The sequence below is a fragment of the Taudactylus pleione genome, unplaced genomic scaffold (assembly GCF_031769625.1).
Source record: "Taudactylus pleione unplaced genomic scaffold, aTauple2 ptg000070l, whole genome shotgun sequence".
Classification (NCBI taxonomy): Eukaryota; Metazoa; Chordata; class Amphibia; order Anura; family Myobatrachidae; genus Taudactylus; species Taudactylus pleione.
In genome coordinates, this window is record NW_028284472.1 from 16988220 (window position 1) to 17005693 (window position 17474).

A 17474-nucleotide genomic window follows, 5' to 3' on the forward strand; every position below is an offset into this window, starting at 1 on the left:
TTTTTCCATTTGGAAGAACTATTGTAAATACCTTACACTCCTTTGCCGCGCTATGTATTCTACAAGTGCTACAGTCGAACCAAGAGCTTAAACTGCCTGGGGCTCTGTGGCCCAATGGATAGCGCATTGGTCGTCTAGTTGGTTGTAGTTATTCAAAGGTTGTGGGTTCAAGTCCCACCTTAGTCGTTCTTTAGTTTTAAATGCAAATATTTAGGATTTACATTCAACTTTTCATAACAATATGATTGGAGATAGGAGATCTTTATACTACATAAACAATATAATGATCGGTTGTTTACTGGAAAGTCCCTTTCGAAGTTAGATCACAAGTTACAATGTAATTTCAGATTCCTTTAAACCAGTAATTGGTGTTTTGAAAAATTACATTGTATCCGCATACTTAAAATAGGACTTGCACCAAATATCAGCAAGAGGAAGACTCAGATATAGCTGTTTTTGCATTTGGGAGAACTATTGTAAATATCTGACACTCCTTTGCCACTCTATGTATTCTACAAGTGCTACAGTTGAACCAAGTGCGTAAACCGCCTGGGGCTCTGTGGCGATGGATAGCGCATCGGAGTTCTAGTTGGTTGTACTTATTCAAAGGTTGTGGGTTTGAGTCCCACCAGAGTCGTTCTTTAGTTTTAAATGCAAATATTTAGGATTCACATACAACTTTTCATAACAATATGATTGGAGATTGGAGATCCTTATACTACATAAACAATATAATGATCGGTTGTTGACTGGAAAGTCCCATTCAAAGTAAGATCACAAGTTACAATGTAATTTCAGATTACTTTAAACCAGTAATTGGTGTTTTGAAAACACTTTTGTCTCTACTCAACAAGCCTTGCTCAGATTGAGGGGTATGTATTCTAAAACATCATAAAAAAATGTCTCCCTACAGTCCTTAATTGTGTACCACAAATTATGTCACTAAATCCGCATACTTAAAATAGGACTTGCACCAAATATCAGCAAGAGGAAGACTCAGATATAGCTATTTTTGCATTTGGGAGAACTATTGTAAATTTCTGACACTCCTTTGCCACTCGATGTATTCTACAAGTGCTACAGTCGAACCAAGCGCTAAAACAGCCTGGGGCTCTGTGGCACAATGGATAGCGCATTGGACTTTTAGTTGGTTGTAGTTATTCAAAAGTTGTGGGTTCGAGTCCTTCCAGAGTCGTTCTTTAGTTTTAAATGCAAATATTTAGGATTCACATTCAACTTTTCATAACAATATGATTGGAGATTGGACATCCTAATACAGGTAGTACATAAACAATATAATGATCGGTTATTGACTGGAAAGTCCCTTTCAAAGTTAGATTACAAGTTACAATGTAATTTCAGATTCCTTTAAACCAGTAATTGGTGTTTTGAAAACACTTTTGTCTCTACTCAACTAGCCTTGCTCAGATTGAGTGGTATGTATTCTAAAATATCATAAAAAAATGTCTCCCTACAGTCCTTAATTGTGTACCACAAATTATGTCACTAAATCCGCATACTTAAAATAGGTCTTGCACAAAATATCAGCAAGAGGAAGACTCAGATATAGCTGTTTTTGCATTTGGGAGAACTATTGTAAATATCTGACACTCCTTTGCCACTCTATGTATTCTACAAGTGCTACATTCTAACCAAGCGCTAAAACCACCATGGTCTCTGTGGCACAATGGATAGTGCATTGGACTTCTAGTTGGTTGTAGTTATTCAAAAGTTGTGGGCTTGAGTCCCACCAGAGTCATTCTTTAGTTTTAAATGCAAATATTTAGGATTTACATACAACTTTTCATAACAATATGATTGGAGATTGGACATCCTTATACTACATAAACAATATAATGATCGGTTATTGACTGGAAAGTCCCTTTCAAAGTTAGATTACAAGTTACAATGCATATTCAGATTCCTTTAAACCAGTAATTGGTGTTTTGAAAACACTTTTGTCTCTACTCAACTAGCCTTGCTCAGATTGAGGGGTATGTATTCTAAAACATCATAAAAAAATGTCTCCCTACAGTCCTTAATTGTGTACCACAAATTATGTCACTAAATCCGCATACTTAAAATACGACTTGCACCAAATATCGGCAAGAGGAAGACTCAGATATAGCTGTTTTTGCATTTGGGAGAACAATTGTAAATATCTGACACTCCTTTGCCACTCTATGTATTCTACAAGTGCTACAGTCGAACCAAGCGCTTAAACTGCCAGGGGCGCTGTGGCGCAATAGATAGCTTGTTAGACTTCTAGTTGGTTGTAATTATTCAAAAGTTGTGGGCTTGAGTCCCCCCAGATTCATTCTTTAGTTTTAAATGCAAATATTTAGGATTTACATTCAACTTTTCATAACAATATGATTGGAGATTGGAGATCCTTATACTACATAAACAATATAATGATCGGTTTTTGACTGGAAAGTCCCTTTCAAAGTAAGATCACAAGTTACAATGTAATTTCAGATTCCTTTAAACCAGTAATTGGTGTTTTGAAAACACTTTTGTTTCTACTCAACTAGCCTTGCTCAGATAGAGTGGTATGTATTCTAAAACAACATAAAAAAATGTCTCTCTACAGTCCTTAATTGTGTACCACAAATTATGTCACTAAATCCGCATACTTAAAATAGGACTTGCACCAAATATTAGCAAGAGGAAGACTCAGATATAGCTGTTTTTGCATTTGGGAGAACTCTTGAAAATTTCTGACACTCCTTTGCCACTCTATGTATTCTACAAGTGCTACAGTCGAACCAAGCGCTAAAACCGCCATGGTCTCTGTGGCACAATGGATAGTGTATTGGACTTCTACTTGGTTGTAGTTATTCAAAGGTTGTGGGCTCAAGTCCCACCAGAGTCGTTCTTTAGTTTTAAATGCAAATATGTAAGATTTAAATTCAACTTTTCATAACAATATGATTGGAGATTGGAGATCCTTATACTACATAAACAATAAAATGATCGGTTTTTGACTGGAAAGTCCCTTTCAAAGTAAGATCACAAGTTACAATGTAATTTCAGATTCCTTTAAAACAGTAATTGGTGTTTTGAAAACACTTTTGTTTCTACTCAACTAGCCTTGCTCAGATAGAGTGGTATGTATTCTAAAACAACATAAAAAAATGTCTCTCTACAGTCCTTAATTGTGTACCACAAATTATGTCACTAAATCCGCATACTTAAAATAGGACTTGCACCAAATATCTGCAAGAGGAAGACTCAGATATAGCTGTTTTTCCATTTGGAAGAACAATTGTAAATACCTTACACTCCTTTGCCACGCTATGTATTCTACAAGTGCTACAGTCGAACCAAGAACTTAAACTGCCAGGGGCTCTGTGGCCCAATGGATAGCGCATTGGTCGTCTAGTTGGTTGTAGTTATTCAAAGGTTGTGGGTTCGAGTCCCACCTTAGTCGTTCTTTAGTTTTAAATGCAAATATTTAGGATTTACATTCAACTTTTCATAACAATATGATTGGAGATAGGAGATCTTTATACTACATAAACAATATAATGATCGGTTGTTGACTGGAAAGTCCCTTTCGAAGTTAAATCACAAGTTACAATGTAATTTCAGATTCCTTTAAACCAGTAATTGGTGTTTTGAAAAATTACATTGTATCCGCATACTTAAGATAGGACTTGCACCAAATATCAGCAAGAGGAAGACTCAGATATAGCTGTTTTTGCATTTGGGAGAACTATTGTAAATATCTGACACTCCTTTGCCACTCTATGTATTCTACAAGTGCTACAGTTGAACCAAGCGTGTAAACCGCCTGGGGCTCTGTGGTGATGGATAGCGCATTGGAATTCTAGTTGGTTGTAGTTATTTAAAGGTTGTGGGTTTGAGTCCCACCAGAGTCGTTCTTTAGTTTTAAATGCAAATATTTAGGATTTACATACAACTTTTCATAACAATATGATTGGAGATTGGAGACCCTTATACTGCATAAACAATATAATGATCGGTTGTTGACTGGAAAGTCCCTTTCAAAGTAAGATCTCAAGTTACAATGTAAATTCAGATTCCATTAATCCAGTAATTGGTGTTTTGAAAACACTTTTGTCTCTACTCAACTAGCCTTGCTCAGATTGAGGGGTATGTATTCTAAAACATCATTAAAAAATGTCTCCCTACAGTCCTTAATTGTGTACCACAAATTATGTCACTAAATCCGAATACTTAAAATAGGACTTGCACAAAATATCAGCAAGAGGAAGACTCAGATATAGCTGTTTTTGCATTTGGGAGAACTATTGTAAATATCTGACACTCCTTTGCCACTCTATGTATTCTACAAGTGCTACAGTTGAACCAAGTGCGTAAACCGCCTGGGGCTCTGTGGCGATGGATAGCGCATCGGACTTCTAGTTGGTTGTACTTATTCAAAGGTTGTGGGTTTGAGTCCCACCAGAGTCGTTCTTTAGTTTTAAATGCAAATATTTAGGATTCACATACAACTTTTCATAACAATATGATTGGAGATTGGAGATCCTTATACTACATAAACAATATAATGATCGGTTGTTGACTGGAAAGTCCCATTCAAAGTAAGATCACAAGTTACAATGTAATTTCAGATTACTTTAAACCAGTAATTGGTGTTTTGAAAACACTTTTGTCTCTACTCAACAAGCCTTGCTCAGATTGAGGGGTATGTATTCTAAAACATCATAAAAAAATGTCTCCCTACAGTCCTTAATTGTGTACCACAAATTATGTCACTAAATCCGCATACTTAAAATAGGACTTGCACCAAATATCAGCAAGAGGAAGACTCAGATATAGCTATTTTTGCATTTGGGAGAACTATTGTAAATTTCTGACACTCCTTTGCCACTCTATGTATTCTACAAGTGCTACAGTCGAACCAAGCACTAAAACAGCCAGGGGCTCTGTGGTGCAATGGATAGCGCATTGGACTTCTAGTTGGTTGTAGTTATTCAAAAGTTGTGGGTTCAAGTCCTTCCAGAGTCATTCTTTAGTTTTAAATGCAAATATTTAGGATTTACATTCAACTTTTCATAACAATATGATTGGAGATTGGACATCCTTATACAGGTACTACATAAACAATATAATGATCGGTTATTGAATTGGAAAGTCCCTTTCAAAGTTAGATTACAAGTTACAATGTAATTTCAGATTCCTTTAAACCAGTAATTGGTGTTTTGAAAACACTTTTGTCTCTACTCAACTAGCCTTGCTCAGATTGAGTGGTATGTATTCTAAAATATCATAAAAAAATGTCTCCCTACAGTCCTTAATTCTGTACCACAAATTATGTCACTAAATCCGCATACTTAAAATAGGACTTGCACAAAATATCAGCAAGATGAAGACTCAGATATAGCTGTTTTTGCATTTGGGAGAACTATTGTAAATATCTGACACTCCTTTGCCACTCTATGTATTCTACAAGTGCTACAGTTGAACCAAGCGCTTAAACTGCCAGGGGCGTGGTGGCGCAATGGATAGCGCGTTAGACTTCTAGTTGGTTGTAGTTATTCAAAAGTTGTGGGCTTGAGTCCCACCAGAGTCGTTCTTTAGTTTTAAATGCAAATATTTAGGATTTACATACAACTTTTCATAACAATATGATTGGAGATTGGAGATCCTTATACTACATAAACAATATAATGATCGGTTGTTGACTGGAAAGTCCCTTTCGAAGTTAGATCACAAGTTACAATGTAATTTCAGATTCCTTTAAACCAGTAATTGGTGTTTTGAAAAATTACATTGTATCCGCATACTTAAAATAGGACTTGCACCAAATATTAGCAAGAGGAATACTCAGATATATCTGTTTTTGCATTTGGGAGAACTATTGTAAATTTCTGAGACTCCTTTGCCACTCTATGTATTCTACAAGTGCTACAGTCGAACCAAGCGCTAAAACCACCATGGTATCTGTGGCACAATGGATAGTGTATTGGACTTCTAGTTGGTTGTAGTTATTCAAAGGTTGTGGGTTCAAGTCCCACCAGAGTTGTTCTTTAGTTTTAAATGCAAATATGTAAGATTTAAATTCAACTTTTCATAACAATATGATTGGAGATTGGACATCCTTATACTACATAAACAATATAATGATCGGTTATTGACTGGAAAGTCCCTTTCAAAGTTAGATTACAAGTTACAATGCAATTTCAGATTCCTTTAAACCAGTAATTGGTGTTTTGAAAACACTTTTGTCTCTACTCAACTAGCCTTGCTCAGATTGAGGGGTATGTATTCTAAAACATCATAAAAAAATGTCTCCCTACAGTCCTTAATTGTGTACCACAAATTATGTCACTAAATCCGCATACTTAAAATACGACTTGCACCAAATATCGGCAAGAGGAAGACTCAGATATAGCTGTTTTTGCATTTGGGAGAACAATTGTAAATATCTGACACTCCTTTGCCACTCTATGTATTCTACAAGTGCTACAGTCGAACCAAGCGCTTAAACTGCCAGGGGCGCTGTGGCGCAATAGATAGCTTGTTAGACTTCTAGTTGGTTGTAATTATTCAAAAGTTGTGGGCTTGAGTCCCCCCAGATTCATTCTTTAGTTTTAAATGCAAATATTTAGGATTTACATTCAACTTTTCATAACAATATGATTGGAGATTGGAGATCCTTATACTACATAAACAATATAATGATCGGTTTTTGACTGGAAAGTCCCTTTCAAAGTAAGATCACAAGTTACAATGTAATTTCAGATTCCTTTAAACCAGTAATTGGTGTTTTGAAAACACTTTTGTTTCTACTCAACTAGCCTTGCTCAGATAGAGTGGTATGTATTCTAAAACAACATAAAAAAATGTCTCTCTACAGTCCTTAATTGTGTACCACAAATTATGTCACTAAATCCGCATACTTAAAATAGGACTTGCACCAAATATCAGCAAGAGGAAGACTCAGATATAGCTGTTTTTGCATTTGGGAGAACTATTGTAAATATCTGACACTCCTTTGCCACTCTATGTATTCTACAAGTGCTACAGTTGAACCAAGCGCGTAAACCGCCTGGGGCTCTGTGGCAATGGATAGCGCATTGGACTTCTAGTTGGTTGTACTTATTCAAAGCTTGTGGGTTTGAGTCCCACCAGAGTCGTTCTTTAGTTTTAAATGCAAATATTTAGGATTCACATACAACTTTTCATAACAATATGATTGGAGATTGGAGATCCTTATACTACATAAACAATATAATGATCGGTTGTTGACTGGAAAGTCCCATTCAAAGTAAGATCACAAGTTAAAATGTAATTTCAGATTACTTTAAACCAGTAATTAGTGTTTCGAAATCACTTTTGTCTCTACTCAACTAGCCTTGCTCAGATTGAGGGGTATGTATTCTAAAACATCATAAAAAAATGTCTCCCTACAGTCCTTAATTGTGTACCACAAATTATGTCACTAAATCTGCATACTTAAAATAGGACTTGCACCAAATATCAGCAAGAGGAAGACTCAGATATAGCTGTTTTTCCATTTGGGAGAACTATTGTAAATATCTGACATTCCTTTGCCACGCTATGTATTCTACAAGTGCTACAGTCGAACCAAGCGCTAAAACAGCCTGGGGCTCTGTGCCGCAATGGATAGCGCATTGGACTTCTAGTTGGTTGTAGTTATTCAATGGTTCTGGGTTCAAGTCCCACCAGAGTCGTTCTTTAGTTTTAAATGCAAATATGTAAGATTTAAATTCAACTTTTCATAACAATATGATTGGAGATTGGACATCCTTATACTACATAAACAATATAATGATCGGTTATTGACTGGAAAGTCCCTTTCAAAGTTAGATTACAAGTTACAATGCAATTTCAGATTCCTTTAAACCAGTAATTGGTGTTTTGAAAACACTTTTGTCTCTACTCAACTAGCCTTGCTCAGATTGAGGGGTATGTATTCTAAAACATCATAAAAAATGTCTCCCTACAGTCCTTAATTGTGTACCACAAATTATGTCACTAAATCCGCATACTTAAAATACGACTTGCACCAAATATCGGCAAGAGGAAGACTCAGATATAGCTGTTTTTGCATTTGGGAGAACAATTGTAAATATCTGACACTCCTTTGCCACTCTATGTATTCTACAAGTGCTACAGTCGAACCAAGCGCTTAAACTGCCAGGGGCGCTGTGGCGCAATAGATAGCTTGTTAGACTTCTAGTTGGTAGTAATTATTCAAAAGTTGTGGGCTTGAGTCCCCCCAGATTCATTCTTTAGTTTTAAATGCAAATATTTAGGATTTACATTCAACTTTTCATAACAATATGATTGGAGATTGGAGATCCTTATACTACATAAACAATATAATGATCGGTTTTTGACTGGAAAGTCCCTTTCAAAGTAAGATCACAAGTTACAATGTAATTTCAGATTCCTTTAAACCAGTAATTGGTGTTTTGAAAACACTTTTGTTTCTACTCAACTAGCCTTGCTCAGATAGAGTGGTATGTATTCTAAAACAACATAAAAAAATGTCTCTCTACAGTCCTTAATTGTGTACCACAAATTATGTCACTAAATCCGCATACTTAAAATAGGACTTGCACCAAATATCAGCAAGAGGAAGACTCAGATATAGCTGTTTTTGCATTTGGGAGAACTATTGTAAATATCTGACACTCCTTTGCCACTCTATGTATTCTACAAGTGCTACAGTTGAACCAAGCGCGTAAACCGCCTGGGGCTCTGTGGCAATGGATAGCGCATTGGACTTCTAGTTGGTTGTACTTATTCAAAGCTTGTGGGTTTGAGTCCCACCAGAGTCGTTCTTTAGTTTTAAATGCAAATATTTAGGATTCACATACAACTTTTCATAACAATATGATTGGAGATTGGAGATCCTTATACTACATAAACAATATAATGATCGGTTGTTGACTGGAAAGTCCCATTCAAAGTAAGATCACAAGTTAAAATGTAATTTCAGATTACTTTAAACCAGTAATTAGTGTTTCGAAATCACTTTTGTCTCTACTCAACTAGCCTTGCTCAGATTGAGGGGTATGTATTCTAAAACATCATAAAAAAATGTCTCCCTACAGTCCTTAATTGTGTACCACAAATTATGTCACTAAATCTGCATACTTAAAATAGGACTTGCACCAAATATCAGCAAGAGGAAGACTCAGATATAGCTGTTTTTCCATTTGGGAGAACTATTGTAAATATCTGACATTCCTTTGCCACGCTATGTATTCTACAAGTGCTACAGTCGAACCAAGCGCTAAAACAGCCTGGGGCTCTGTGCCGCAATGGATAGCGCATTGGACTTCTAGTTGGTTGTAGTTATTCAATGGTTCTGGGTTCAAGTCCCACCAGAGTCGTTCTTTAGTTTTAAATGCAAATATGTAAGATTTAAATTCAACTTTTCATAACAATATGATTGGAGATTGGACATCCTTATACTACATAAACAATATAATGATCGGTTATTGACTGGAAAGTCCCTTTCAAAGTTAGATTACAAGTTACAATGCAATTTCAGATTCCTTTAAACCAGTAATTGGTGTTTTGAAAACACTTTTGTCTCTACTCAACTAGCCTTGCTCAGATTGAGGGGTATGTATTCTAAAACATCATAAAAAAATGTCTCCCTACAGTCCTTAATTGTGTACCACAAATTATGTCACTAAATCCGCATACTTAAAATACGACTTGCACCAAATATCGGCAAGAGGAAGACTCAGATATAGCTGTTTTTGCATTTGGGAGAACAATTGTAAATATCTGACACTCCTTTGCCACTCTATGTATTCTACAAGTGCTACAGTCGAACCAAGCGCTTAAACTGCCAGGGGCGCTGTGGCGCAATAGATAGCTTGTTAGACTTCTAGTTGGTAGTAATTATTCAAAAGTTGTGGGCTTGAGTCCCCCCAGATTCATTCTTTAGTTTTAAATGCAAATATTTAGGATTTACATTCAACTTTTCATAACAATATGATTGGAGATTGGAGATCCTTATACTACATAAACAATATAATGATCGGTTTTTGACTGGAAAGTCCCTTTCAAAGTAAGATCACAAGTTACAATGTAATTTCAGATTCCTTTAAACCAGTAATTGGTGTTTTGAAAACACTTTTGTTTCTACTCAACTAGCCTTGCTCAGATAGAGTGGTATGTATTCTAAAACAACATAAAAAAATGTCTCTCTACAGTCCTTAATTGTGTACCACAAATTATGTCACTAAATCCGCATACTTAAAATAGGACTTGCACCAAATATTAGCAAGAGGAAGACTCAGATATAGCTGTTTTTGCATTTGGGAGAACTCTTGAAAATTTCTGACACTCCTTTGCCACTCTATGTATTCTACAAGTGCTACAGTCGAACCAAGCGCTAAAACCGCCATGGTCTCTGTGGCACAATGGATAGTGCATTGGACTTCTAGTTGGTTGTAGTTTTTCAAAGGTTGTGGGTTCAAGTCCCACCAGAGTTGTTCTTTAGTTTTAAATGCAAATATGTAAGATTTAAATTCAACTTTGCATAACAATATGATTGGAGATTGGACATCCTTATACTACATAAACAATATAATGATCGGTTATTGACTGGAAAGTCCCTTTCAAAGTTAGATTACAAGTTACAATGCAATTTCAGATTCCTTTAAACCAGTAATTGGTGTTTTGAAAACACTTTTGTCTCTACTCAACTAGCCTTGCTCAGATTGAGGGGTATGTATTCTAAAACATCATAAAAAAATGTCTCCCTACAGTCCTTAATTGTGTACCACAAATTATGTCACTAAATCCGCATACTTAAAATACGACTTGCACCAAATATCTGCAAGAGGAAGACTCAGATATAGCTGTTTTTCCATTTGGAAGAACAATTGTAAATACCTTACACTCCTTTGCCACGCTATGTATTCTACAAGTGCTACAGTCGAACCAAGAACTTAAACTGCCAGGGGCTCTGTGGCCCAATGGATAGCGCATTGGTCGTCTAGTTGGTTGTAGTTATTCAAAGGTTGTGGGTTCGAGTCCCACCTTAGTCGTTCTTTAGTTTTAAATGCAAATATTTAGGATTTACATTCAACTTTTCATAACAATATGATTGGAGATAGGAGATCTTTATACTACATAAACAATATAATGATCGGTTGTTGACTGGAAAGTCCCTTTCGAAGTTAAATCACAAGTTACAATGTAATTTCAGATTCCTTTAAACCAGTAATTGGTGTTTTGAAAAATTACATTGTATCCGCATACTTAAAATAGGACTTGCACCAAATATCAGCAAGAGGAAGACTCAGATATAGCTGTTTTTGCATTTGGGAGAACTATTGTAAATATCTGACACTCCTTTGCCACTCTATGTATTCTACAAGTGCTACAGTTGAACCAAGCGTGTAAACCGCCTGGGGCTCTGTGGTGATGGATAGCGCATTGGAATTCTAGTTGGTTGTAGTTATTTAAAGGTTGTGGGTTTGAGTCCCACCAGAGTCGTTCTTTATTTTTAAATGCAAATATTTAGGATTTACATACAACTTTTCATAACAATATGATTGGAGATTGGAGACCCTTATACTGCATAAACAATATAATGATCGGTTGTTGACTGGAAAGTCCCTTTCAAAGTAAGATCTCAAGTTACAATGAAAATTCAGATTCCATTAATCCAGTAATTGGTGTTTTGAAAACACTTTTGTCTCTACTCAACTAGCCTTGCTCAGATTGAGGGGTATGTATTCTAAAACATCATAAAAAAATGTCTCCCTACAGTCCTTAATTGTGTACCACAAATTATGTCACTAAATCCGCATACTTAAAATAGGACTTGCACAAAATATCAGCAAGAGGAAGACTCAGATATAGCTGTTTTTGCATTTGGGAGAACTATTGTAAATATCTGACACTCCTTTGCCACTCTATGTATTCTACAAGTGCTACAGTTGAACCAAGTGCGTAAACCGCCTGGGGCTCTGTGGCGATGGATAGCGCATCGGACTTCTAGTCGGTTGTAGTTATTCAAAAGTTGTGGGTTTGAGTCCCACCAGAGTCGTTCTTTAGTTTTAAATGCAAATATTTAGGATTCACATACAACTTTTCATAACAATATGATTGGAGATTGGAGATCCTTATACTACATAAACAATATAATGATCGGTTATTGACTGGAAAGTCCCTTTCAAAGTTAGATTACAAGTTACAATGTAATTTCAGATTCCTTTAAACCAGTAATTGGTGTTTTGAAAACACTTTTGTCTCTACTCAACTAGCCTTGCTCAGATTGAGTGGTATGTATTCTAAAATATCATAAAAAAATGTCTCCCTACAGTCCTTAATTCTGTACCACAAATTATGTCACTAAATCCGCATACTTAAAATAGGACTTGCACAAAATATCAGCAAGAGGAAGACTCAGATATAGCTGTTTTTGCATTTGGGAGAACTATTGTAAATATCTGACACTCCTTTGCCACTCTATGTATTCTACAAGTGCTACAGTCGAACCAAGCGCTTAAACTGCCAGGGGCGCTGTGGCGCAATAGATAGCTTGTTAGACTTCTAGTTGGTTGTAATTATTCAAAAGTTGTGGGCTTGAGTCCCCCCAGATTCATTCTTTAGTTTTAAATGCAAATATTTAGGATTTACATTCAACTTTTCATAACAATATGATTGGAGATTGGAGATCCTTATACTACATAAACAATATAATGATCGGTTTTGACTGGAAAGTCCCTTTCAAAGTAAGATCACAAGTTACAATGTAATTTCAGATTCCTTTAAACCAGTAATTGGTGTTTTGAAAACACTTTTGTTTCTACTCAACTAGCCTTGCTCAGATAGAGTGGTATGTATTCTAAAACAACATAAAAAAATGTCTCTCTACAGTCCTTAATTGTGTACCACAAATTATGTCACTAAATCCGCATACTTAAAATAGGACTTGCACCAAATATCAGCAAGAGGAAGACTCAGATATAGCTGTTTTTGCATTTGGGAGAACTATTGTAAATATCTGACACTCCTTTGCCACTCTATGTATTCTACAAGTGCTACAGTTGAACCAAGCGCGTAAACCGCCTGGGGCTCTGTGGCAATGGATAGCGCATTGGACTTCTAGTTGGTTGTACTTATTCAAAGCTTGTGGGTTTGAGTCCCACCAGAGTCGTTCTTTAGTTTTAAATGCAAATATTTAGGATTCACATACAACTTTTCATAACAATATGATTGGAGATTGGAGATCCTTATACTACATAAACAATATAATGATCGGTTGTTGACTGGAAAGTCCCATTCAAAGTAAGATCACAAGTTAAAATGTAATTTCAGATTACTTTAAACCAGTAATTAGTGTTTCGAAATCACTTTTGTCTCTACTCAACTAGCCTTGCTCAGATTGAGGGGTATGTATTCTAAAACATCATAAAAAAATGTCTCCCTACAGTCCTTAATTGTGTACCACAAATTATGTCACTAAATCTGCATACTTAAAATAGGACTTGCACCAAATATCAGCAAGAGGAAGACTCAGATATAGCTGTTTTTCCATTTGGGAGAACTATTGTAAATATCTGACACTCCTTTGCCACGCAATGTATTCTACAAGTGCTACAGTCGAACCAAGAACTTAAACTGCCAGGGGCTCTGTGGCCCAATGGATAGCGCATTGGTCGTCTAGTTGGTTGTAGTTATTCAAAGGTTGTGGGTTCGAGTCCCACCTTAGTCGTTCTTTAGTTTTAAATGCAAATATTTAGGATTTACATTCAACTTTTCATAACAATATGATTGGAGATAGGAGATCTTTATACTACATAAACAATATAATGATCGGTTGTTGACTGGAAAGTCCCTTTCGAAGTTAAATCACAAGTTACAATGTAATTTCAGATTCCTTTAAACCAGTAATTGGTGTTTTGAAAAATTACATTGTATCCGCATACTTAAAATAGGACTTGCACCAAATATCAGCAAGAGGAAGACTCAGATATAGCTGTTTTTGCATTTGGGAGAACTATTGTAAATATCTGACACTCCTTTGCCACTCTATGTATTCTACAAGTGCTACAGTTGAACCAAGCGTGTAAACCGCCTGGGGCTCTGTGGTGATGGATAGCGCATTGGAATTCTAGTTGGTTGTAGTTATTTAAAGGTTGTGGGTTTGAGTCCCACCAGAGTCGTTCTTTAGTTTTAAATGCAAATATTTAGGATTTACATACAACTTTTCATAACAATATGATTGGAGATTGGAGACCCTTATACTGCATAAACAATATAATGATCGGTTGTTGACTGGAAAGTCCCTTTCAAAGTAAGATCTCAAGTTACAATGTAAATTCAGATTCCATTAATCCAGTAATTGGTATTTTGAAAACACTTTTGTCTCTACTCAACTAGCCTTGCTCAGATTGAGGGGTATGTATTCTAAAACATCATAAAAAAATGTCTCCCTACAGTCCTTAATTGTGTACCACAAATTATGTCACTAAATCCGCATACTTAAAATAGGACTTGCACAAAATATCAGCAAGAGGAAGACTCAGATATAGCTGTTTTTGCATTTGGGAGAACTATTGTAAATATCTGACACTCCTTTGCCACTCTATGTATTCTACAAGTGCTACAGTTGAACCAAGTGCGTAAACCGCCTGGGGCTCTGTGGCGATGGATAGCGCATCGGACTTCTAGTTGGTTGTAGTTATTCAAAAGTTGTGGGTTTGAGTCCCACCAGAGTCGTTCTTTAGTTTTAAATGCAAATATTTAGGATTCACATACAACTTTTCATAACAATATGATTGGAGATTGGAGATCCTTATACTACATAAACAATATAATGATCGGTTATTGACTGGAAAGTCCCTTTCAAAGTTAGATTACAAGTTACAATGTAATTTCAGATTCCTTTAAACCAGTAATTGGTGTTTTGAAAACACTTTTGTCTCTACTCAATTAGCCTTGCTCAGATTGAGTGGTATGTATTCTAAAATATCATAAAAAAATGTCTCCCTACAGTCCTTAATTCTGTACCACAAATTATGTCACTAAATCCGCATACTTAAAATAGGACTTGCACAAAATATCAGCAAGAGGAAGACTCAGATATAGCTGTTTTTGCATTTTAGGAGAACTATTGTAAATATCTGACACTCCTTTGCCACTCTATGTATTATACAAGTGCTACAGTCGAACCAAGCGCTTAAACTGCCAGGGGGCGTGGTGGCGCAATGGATAGCGCGTTAGACTTCTAGTTGGTTGTAGTTATTCAAAAGTTGTGGGCTTGAGTCCCACCAGAGTCGTTCTTTAGTTTTAAATGCAAACATTTAGGATTTACATACAACTTTTCATAACAATATGATTGGAGATTGGAGATCCTTATACTACATAAACAATATAATGATCGGTTGTTGACTGGAAAGTCCCTTTCGAAGTTAGATCACAAGTTACAATGTAATTTCAGATTCCTTTAAACCAGTAATTGGTGTTTTGAAAAATTACATTGTATCCGCATACTTAAAATAGGACTTGCACCAAATATTAGCAAGAGGAATACTCAGATATATCTGTTTTTGCATTTGGGAGAACTATTGTAAATTTCTGAGACTCCTTTGCCACTCTATGTATTCTACAAGTGCTACAGTCGAACCAAGCGCTAAAACCACCATGGTATCTGTGGCACAATGGATAGTGTATTGGACTTCTACTTGGTTGTAGTTATTCAAAGGTTGTGGGTTCAAGTCCCACCAGAGTCGTTCTTTAGATTTAAATGCAAATATGTAAGATTTAAATTCAACTTTTCATAACAATATGATTGGAGATTGGACATCCTTATACTACATAAACAATATAATGATCGGTTATTGACTGGAAAGTCCCTTTCAAAGTTAGATTACAAGTTACAATGCAATTTCAGATTCCTTTAAACCAGTAATTGGTGTTTTGAAAACACTTTTGTCTCTACTCAACTAGCATTTGCTCAGATTGAGGGGTATGTATTCTAAAACATCATAAAAAAATGTCTCCCTACAGTCCTTAATTGTGTACCACAAATTATGACACTAAATCCGCATACTTAAAATACGACTTGCACCAAATATCAGCAAGAGGAAGACTCAGATATAGCTGTTTTTGCTTTTGGGAGAACAATTGTAAATATCTGACACTCCTTTGCCACTCTATGTATTCTACAAGTGCTACAGTCGAACCAAGCGCTTAAACTGCCAGGGGCGCTGTGGCGCAATAGATAGATTGTTAGACTTCTAGTTGGTTGTAATTATTCAAAAGTTGTGGGCTTGAGTCCCCCCAGATTCTTTCTTTAGTTTTAAATGCAAATATTTAGGATTTATATTCAACTTTTCATAACAATATGATTGGAGATTGGAGATCCTTATACTACATAAACAATATAATGATCGGTTTTTGACTGGAAAGTCCCTTTCAAAGTAATATCACAAGTTACAATGTAATTTCAGATTCCTTTAAACCAGTAATTGGTGTTTTGAAAACACTTTTGTTTCTACTCAACTAGCCTTGCTCAGATAGAGTGGTATGTATTCTAAAACAACATAAAAAAATGTCTCTCTACAGTCCTTAATTGTGTACCACAAATTATGTCACTAAATCCGCATACTTAAAATAGGACTTGCACCAAATATCAGCAAGAGGAAGACTCAGATATAGCTGTTTTTGCATTTGGGAGAACTATTGTAAATATCTGACACTCCTTTGCCACGCTATGTATTCTACAAGTGCTACAGTCGAACCAAGAGCTTAAGCTGCCAGGGGCTCTGTGGCCCAATGGATAGCGCATTGGTAGTCTAGTTGGTTGTAGTTATTCAAAGGTTGTGGGTTCGAGTCCCACCTTAGTCGTTCTTTAGTTTTAAATGCAAATATTTAGGATTTACATTCAACTTTTCATAACAATATGATTGGAGATAGGAGATCTTTATACTACATAAACAATATAATGATCGGTTGTTGATTGGAAAGTCCCTTTCGAAGTTAGATCACAAGTTACAATGCAATTTCAGATTCCTTTAAACCAGTAATTGGTGTTTTGAAAACACTTTTGTCTCTACTCAACTAGCATTTGCTCAGATTGAGGGGTATGTATTCTAAAACATCATAAAAAAATGTCTCCCTACAGTCCTTAATTGTGTACCACAAATTATGACACTAAATCCGCATACTTAAAATACGACTTGCACCAAATATCAGCAAGAGGAAGACTCAGATATAGCTGTTTTTGCTTTTGGGAGAACAATTGTAAATATCTGACACTCCTTTGCCACTCTATGTATTCTACAAGTGCTACAGTCGAACCAAGCGCTTAAACTGCCAGGGGCGCTGTGGCGCAATAGATAGGTTGTTAGACTTCTAGTTGGTTGTAATTATTCAAAAGTTGTGGGCTTGAGTCCCCCCAGATTCATTCTTTAGTTTTAAATGCAAATATTTAGGATTTATATTCAACTTTTCATAACAATATGATTGGAGAT